The 7,999-nt window shown below is 41.4% G+C and overlaps 1 protein-coding gene across 5 annotated transcripts in view; it reads left to right on the top strand.

Moving 5' to 3' along the window:
- SULF2 (sulfatase 2) overlaps positions 1 to 7,999 on the top strand; it is a 140,468-nt gene that overhangs the window by 11,910 nt on the left and 120,559 nt on the right. For 3 of the 5 annotated variants that reach the window (XM_015881541.2, XM_015881534.2, XM_015881540.2), the window contains exons 1-2: positions 5,115 to 5,225; positions 5,730 to 5,797. The exons of 1 other annotated variant lie outside the window; for it this stretch is intronic. The gene's annotated coding sequence lies outside the window, so the exon portion shown is untranslated. Of the gene's footprint in view, positions 1 to 5,102; positions 5,226 to 5,729; positions 5,798 to 7,999 lie in introns of those variants that run through there. One more of the 5 variants, XM_015881535.2, reaches the window with a different exon arrangement.

Genomic DNA, 7,999 nt, shown 5'->3' with positions numbered 1-7,999 from the left:
CTCTTTTTCCCCACTGAAATGACTTCTTTCACTGCTTCTCCATAAGGTGCTTTCCCTCAACTTAATAGACACAGAAAAATATCTTCTGAAGCCTTGCTATATAGCTAAGAAATCCTTAGACAGTCTTTCACTCAAATCCTGGAAAATTCTGCTCTGTTAGCAGTACCAGATATACTGCTCTATCAAAACAGGTATGTGATATTTACAATTGCTCAGATAGCACCATTGGCAGGTCTCCACTGAAACTTACACTTACTTGTAGATTGTGAGTATTTTATGCATTTCAAACAACAACAACTACAACAAAAACTGGTTTAGTTGCCACTTGTAGCTAATGTTGTAATTAGGCCTTAAAAGAAGGAACTTTTAGATAAATATAATTGAGATTATTCAAGCTATTAGCTAACGAAGGAAGGATCAGTGTCTTTAGGCAGGAGCTGTAGGAAGTAACAAAGAGTAAGGGTAGGTATTTTTAACTGAGATGAAGAATGCAACCAGACAGGTGTATTTTGATACACTAGACTGAAAAGGGAAAATCAATCCACATTATAAAGAGGATGTGAATAAAATAAATTTCATAATATGAATTGTGAAACCAATACAATAAGTATCAGTTTTGCCCACTGTCTGAGCATGTATGGGTATTGAATAAGCAACATGAGGGCTGTGATCATGGTGTCAGCTCAGTAACCTGCCTTTGTAACACACCAAAGAAAAAGCCTAACCTGTGGGAAGAGGTAATGAAGTTTTAAGCATAAAAATCATACATCAAACATCTGTGTGTCACTTGGCATATTGAAAAAGGAAAAGATTTACAGCCAGTGTTAAATGTGTTCCTTATAGCTACCCAAACTGTGTGTCTTCAAGAGATATCACTACAGTACTTTCCTCTGTATGTGCTCCTTCATTCAATCCAAAACAGTTCAGGCTTTAAAAGTCACAGTGAAGCTCAACTGTTTAGTAGGATTGCATGCTTTCCCAGAACTGAACAGTGAACAGACTAATTAATGTTTTCAGTGCCTTCAGAAATGGAAAAGCACTCTAGAAGCTACAGATCATTATTACTGAGCATTTCCCTATTAATACTGGAGTTACAATCTATTTCCCTTAATGCCTTATGAGTAAGAGGATGAGAACATGAGATTGCAGATACCGGTTACTGCAATTAACAAAGGATATTTGAAAAATCACAATTTTGATAGCTTCCTTTACACAGAAAGACTCATCTTGAGCTTAGTCTATTGTCTCCTGTTCTGAAATTTAAACAGCTATGTATTTGTAGTACCTTTTGTTGCTACTGTTTTCTTTTGTTCCTTTCTTATAGCAGATGGAATTATCTTCTGCTAGCAATTGACATAGTCCTGTAGGGTAGGAACGTAACATTTCACTTACCATCCACTGGCATTTGCAGTGGTTAAGGATGTCCACCAATGTTTCTTTCTCAGCAGCGTCAGCTCCTAAATGACACTCTGACTTGTTTCAGTTTTGGAAATGCATTTGTTTGTTTAGGTAAAGTTGCAATAGTATTTAATCTAGGCTAGGTCTTGCCACAGCAAGGTTTATAACAGCACATTTATTTTCCTACCTGCTCCTGAGTCATTACTAAGATATAACCACAATAATAATAGAAAATAGCTTTCAACAGTTTACAAAAAGTGGCAACATTGCCACTAATCTGTTTCATCTTGATAACAAAAAAGCCTTTTCCTGACTCCAGTCTATGGTACAGTTCTAGTTAGTTTACTCAGTCATTAGGTTTTTTTTTTTCCAGCTGGTAACATACATCACATGGAAAAAATTAAAACTTAAGCTTTGCAGTCACACACAGAGTTTCACTCTTGTATTTCTGACTGTGTCACTTCAGAGAACAGCCTGCTGCAAGATCCTGAACAGAAACAGTGGCCTGAGTTCACATTATTTGGGTCTTAGGGTTTGTTTTTGAGTTCCCGCAAGTATTTAATTACTAATGCTATTATTGTAACTTGATATATCTTTATTTGGAAAAAGGCAGATGGCAAGACCATTCAAAAGTGTTGGAATGATTAAGGCTAATGGATCTTCTAAGACATTAGGGATTTTAAAAATGTGATTATTGTACCTAATGGATATCAATATTTTTAACTCTACAGGAAGCATCATCCTAATAGGTCGCATTTCTCTCCTCTTTGCATAAACAATGTGGGGAGCAAGCTAAAGAGTAATTATATGTAACGAGCACATATAATTACGTATATATACGTATATAATTACGTATATAAAAAACGAGCCTTTTGTTGGGAGAGACCTGAAAGCACTCTCTAAAATCAAAATTTTTGGTAAAAGCATGTAGTGTGTGGATGGTGAGATGTTTTCTGGGTTTAATGTACTGATGAGTACGGAAACCACACCCAGTAGTTTTGTGACAGGTTTAATTGTGGGTATCAGACCTTAGTATCTTTGAACTCCCATAATTGGGTACAGAGATTTTTTTTTTTTCTATGAAGAATACACAGAACTTATTGGAAGATGCACTTACCATGAAATCCAGGGGAAACCAGATAGTTGATGGCATGTTGCTGGTCTGTTTGAATCTTGTCTTAATCACATCTGTGATATACATGATACTGTATGCACAAATGATTTTTTTCATATTTTTAATTGATCAAAATATGTAGTAAAAACTCTGGTAATAGTTTTGTTTGTTTAAAAAAAAAACAACAAAAAACAAAAAAACTGAGCAACTGCCTTTGTAACTGGCCACTAAGATGGCATTTGCCTGTAAGAGGAAAGACCTCCTAGGGAAGCATTACTTGGAGACATAAAGCATAATTTCAATACTTAAAATGTGTTTTGTTTATTATATCAGCAGGTCGCACTTACCTGTGTATGCTCTTGGGTTCTGTCAAGACTTCTTGTAACGCTGAACAAATATTTGTATTTTCACTGTTTCAGGGGGCAGTTGTTCGTCTCCAGATTGTTCCAGTCCTGGCCTTTCTTTCTCTGATGTCTATGTATGACAGCATGCAAAGTAGTTGTGTGAAGTGCATCTCCTTACATGTACCTTTGGTACCTAGGAAAATTGGTTTAAAATGGTAAATTGTTATGTAGCAACTAGATAACAGGAAAAGAGAAATCTTAGAATAGTGAGACAAAACCTCATAGTAATGCCAAAAAACAGTATCTTAATGACGATGAGGTGTAATTATAACACATATGGGGATAACAGCATTGAGAATAGTCTTACAAGATTAATGGAAGACTCACTACCTAATTCATCACCCTGATAATTCTAACTATATATAAACTGTTCTTTAAAAATATCTTGTAATGATGAATTCTCCTTTCAGACTTGCAGGCATTCCACATGCATTCATGAGGGTAAAATTTCATCTGTCTGGAGGTTCATGAGAAAAATCCAAAACATTTCAAGTAATTTTGAGAATTTCAAGTAATTTCTAACATTTCTGAGACTTTTTGTCATAACAAATCTCAACTGTATTGAGATAATCTAATGCAAAAATAAAGCCTTCCTTGCGGGTAAGAAACATATCCCATTTTTGATAACTGTCTATTTGGAATAATGTGCCATTTACTGTGAGCCATTTTGTAACAGCATGGAGTAGAATAAGAAATCACACATCTTTTATTATAAAAGGAAAGGATTTATGATGAATTCAACTGCAAGACTGTCCAGATCTGGATAACATCCATGTTAATGAGAATTGATTACCTTAAGATTTGCGTAATAATGTCTCAAGATGGCAAAGAAAATGCAAGAAAGTAACACAGGAATACACAGAGCTACAAAACGTATTTCATCTATACTCTAGTTTCACTCTTAACTCTCTGCTTGGAAACTGCTCTAGTGAGAAATAGCAATGTGACAGTTTAAAAAAAAAAAAAAGACTAAATTTCATTTAGAACTTGATTTAACATGTGCATTGCATATATTCATCCCACAGCAGGCAGCTCAAGACTGTTTTCTTAGCTTGAAGTTGGTGAAAGTTGAAAAGAATTTGCATTATTTTCTTGACACATAGTCATAAAAATATTAGCCTGGGATCTGTATGGAATAAAATTAGCTTCTCACTCCTGGATTTTCAGTGAGGAATCTACTGAAAATGCGTGGAAGGGGTTAGAAAGCGTGATCAGAGAGGTCTCTAGCGAGGAAGTGATTAAATCTCTTCCTACACGTTTGTTTTCCTGCACACTGTCAGTGTGTATCATATCCATAAGGAGATATGCAAAAGTGAGAAGTGAAACAGGAACTGTGGGTTTGCTTTGGTTGAAGACTGTGTCTGCTGCAAACATCTGGGCTACCATCGTGTGCAGTGAAGCTCTGTGTGCCCATAGGTTGACCACGTTTATGGAAAAATCTTCAAATTAGGAACGTGAAAGGCTAAAGCTCAAAACTATTAAACAGTGAATGTGACTCTTGACTCTCCTGGAGCAGCTTCACCACAGGAGATGTCTAAGAAGTCTCGTCACGCACGGGTAGAGCTGAGGTTGCGCTATCAGGACGGGACGCGCTGCTCCTGCCACCCCTGTGGAGAGCCGTGCTTATTGCTAAGTGGGTCGTAAGGAAGTTATATCGGCTCAGGGTTTTATTCCCCTGTAACCCCAGGAGTGCGGGACCCCACACGAAACTCCTTTTGGCTGATCAGCCCATCGTCCCCTCTGAAATGTCCCAGTCCCATCCTGCATCCTTAAAGGGGATCCCAGTGGGGTCCCAGTCGAGATGTTCCCTCACCTCACGGCGAAAGCTCTCACGAGGGGCCGCCTTGAGGCGAACGGACGGCGGGAAGGGCGCTGAGGGGCCGGGGGGATGGGAGCGTGGGGGAAGGGAGACGTGCAACAGCCGCGGCCCCCGAAGGCTCCGGGAGACAGAAAAGCACCTTAACCCGCCATAGAGCTCTCCCCGCGCTCACCGCCTCCTCGGAGGGGAGCCTGGGCGGGAGGCCCCCACAAGGGAGGCGGCAGCGCTGGGAGGAGGCGCCTCGCAACAGATGGTTAAAGCCGGCTCCTCGCTGCGGCCCGCATTGGCCGGCGGCGGCGCGAGCCGGGAGGGAAGAAGGGCGGGAGGGAGCCGGGCTGGAGTGAGGCGAGCGGGGAGCGGCGAGCAGCGCCCCCAGCACGATCCGCCCGCTCCAAGCGCGGCCGCTGAGCACAGCGACTTCCCAGGGCGGAGCGCGCCTCGCTGCTCAGCGGCTCCGGGCCACCTGTGAGTTTTCTGCCTGGCGGGTGCTGTAAGTAACGCCGCCTCCGTGCACGGCCGGGCTGGGGCCGCCGGGAGGGTTCTGCTTGAGGGGAGCGGGGGCGAGAGGCCCTGAGGGCTCGGCTCCCTGAGGGCTCGGCTCCCCGGGCTGCCGCGAGCGCTCGGGGCGGGCGATCCGGAGCTACCGGCTCCTCTGGCTTCATCTCCAGTTTAACCGGAACGGTATGGAAAGAGGAGAGGTGCGGGAATCGATCCTCCCCGGACTCTAGCGACGTTGTGGGAGGTTTTTATCACCTGTGAACCTCCCGTTCTGCCTCCTTTCCCTTTCCGTTCGGTTCCGGCGGTGCGGAGGCACTTGTGGCGAATCATTGCGGCTGTCAGGTGGCCGCGGAGCTGCGGGGAGGCGGCCCAAGGTCACGGCGTGAGGCAGCGGCTGAGCGGGGGCAGAACGAGCTGCGCCTCAACTTCATCATCCCGGCCCTGCGCTGTGCTGCAGGTGGGGAATTCATCTGCTCCTTTTTGTTCTCCTTTAAAGCATCGTGTCCGGATGCGAATCCACGTAGAGGTGCGGTGTCGGTGCCATCTCCCTCCGTTTTCCACCCTGTAAGTGTGTAAATGAGTACATACGTACTCTTGCTTCTCTGATTCTTGTGTTAAGTTCGGTAGATGAAAGCAGAACTTTTTGGTGAAAGTGTGATTTATTGCTTTTTTTCCCCAAGTTTGTGGTGGCAGCAAGTAATGTCTTTGCTATCAATAGCCAGCTGTCTGTATGTGCCATCAGACAAGAGTTGCTAGAAGCCCTCAGAGATGTTCAGTCAGCTGCATCCCCAAACCAATCTGCAGTGCAAGGGCATTTGTACTCAGTGAGCATTGGAGTCTTGTGGGCCTGCTTTAAGAATTAGAGGAGAGTGAGACTAAAGGTTCTCTAAAGGACACAGCTGGAGTAATTATTCTGGTGTTTGCTATAAACAAAATGCTTCTTTCTTCCATCTCTCTTTATCTCCAAATGTAGTTCTAATGAGTTTAGATAAGATACTCAACTGTGTTTTGCTTCTGCTCATGTTTGGTGTTCCTCTAGAGTTTCTCGTTATGTAGAAATAAAACTGATGCTTGAAGGATGAATCTCTGGTAAAACGTATTAGTGCCTTCCTCGTGTAATTTGACTCTTTGTGTTTCACACCAGGTGCTGCTGTAATGAAACTTAAAAGGTTCAAATGTGCGTTTCAAAAGCTGAACCTCTCTGCCAGCTGCTTGTTGTGTTTTACCTTCGCAGTTCGACTTGTTTGTTGTGGGTGGGGAAACAAAATATCAAAACATTAGTGTGAGTGTGACAGGTTTATTTGTCATCTGCATCAGACAGTTCAGGTCAGCTCTTCATTCTTTAGCACAAATCATGGAATTTGAGGAAAAATTCCAGAGTGTTGGGGGTCTGGCCTTTTTATATTTATATTGAAGATTTTAATATTTTGCATGTGGGTTTTTTTTGGCTTTTGTTTCAGTCTTGATCAGGTCTGTAACTCTCACCTCATGACTTATTCTTCTGTTGTTTTTTTTTTTCCTCTGTTCTTTGATATTTATAAAAAAACAAAGCAACAACAACAACAAACCAATCCATATTGTTGTGGTTGTGTTTCACCCCCTAAAACTTCTTTTGCTACAAGGTTTCTTGCAGGGATTTATTTTTGACTCGTAATGTTGAACTGAAAGCATTTACCCTTTCTGTATAAAACTGTTTCAGTAATCACATTTCTTTATCAGGTACTACATCATTTCTTTAAAATAGATAGGAAAGCACATGTAGTTATTCTACATAACTAACTTGTATTGCTTCATTAAACAAAAAGATAAGTTGGAAGAGATGATGTTCTGGGATGGCCCTGGATGATGTTGTGTGTGGTTGTTGTTTTTTAAGTCTGTGCATTGCCCTGCTGGCACTTTCTTCCAAGCATGTGTTACAAAGGTCCTGGGTGAGAGAAATCATGGGTGTTCATCTGCAAGACTGGAACTCAGAGTGGCTTGATGATACAAGTGCTTTAGTTGCAGCGTGTTTGCAGTATAACCGAATTAGTGTGACAGTTCTCTGTTGCAAATGAGGTAAATGCTGGTGGAATAAAGTAAACGTTTCTGTGGTATAATAGCAGGAATTTTTTTTAGAGTCCTGGAATAAAATTCACTGTAAACAGCTTTTTTTTTCCTTCCAAATAAACTATTGCAAAAAGAATTCCCAGGCTGGTAGTTAGAGCCTACTCTCTTCTTTATTGTGTTATTAAAAGAAAACTGAAAAAAGATGCATCCAGTATCTGAAAGATCTCTACAACTTGGAAAGAGTGTGGATTTGTCTTTCATTTTCCATTCAAAATGAAATTTCAAATAATTAATTTAAATTCCAGACTTCTTGCTTAGTAGATGGCCCGATTAGATAATTGAACCTCCTAAGAAGAAAAAGAAGTGCTTTTCCTTTCAACATTCTTTCCTCAGACACCTAGGAAGCTCAGAATAGAGCAAAAGTGAGCTCAAGAACCACTTCCAACCCATCAGAGCATTTTGATTCAAGATGTTGTTGAGATCGTGCTTCTAGGGAGAGCGCTCCATGATCTTTCCAATTTCCATGAAGAGTAGGAAAGACCTGCCTTTCAATTTTCCCCCTTCCATATTCTTAATAGAACAGCTTTTCATTTTTTAATCAATACGCTGGGCTGATTTCTCAGGCTGGAGTGGACGTTTTGTAGAATAAGATACAGGCTTACATTTTCTGTGTAAAAATGGATGATCCTGTGGGCTTATCACTTTTGAGAATACCTTGGA

Source organism: Coturnix japonica, chromosome 20, assembly GCF_001577835.2.
Source record: "Coturnix japonica isolate 7356 chromosome 20, Coturnix japonica 2.1, whole genome shotgun sequence".
Classification (NCBI taxonomy): domain Eukaryota; kingdom Metazoa; phylum Chordata; class Aves; order Galliformes; family Phasianidae; genus Coturnix; species Coturnix japonica.
The sequence above is the reverse complement of the archived record's forward strand: the minus strand, read 5'-3'. Positions and strand labels throughout refer to the sequence as shown.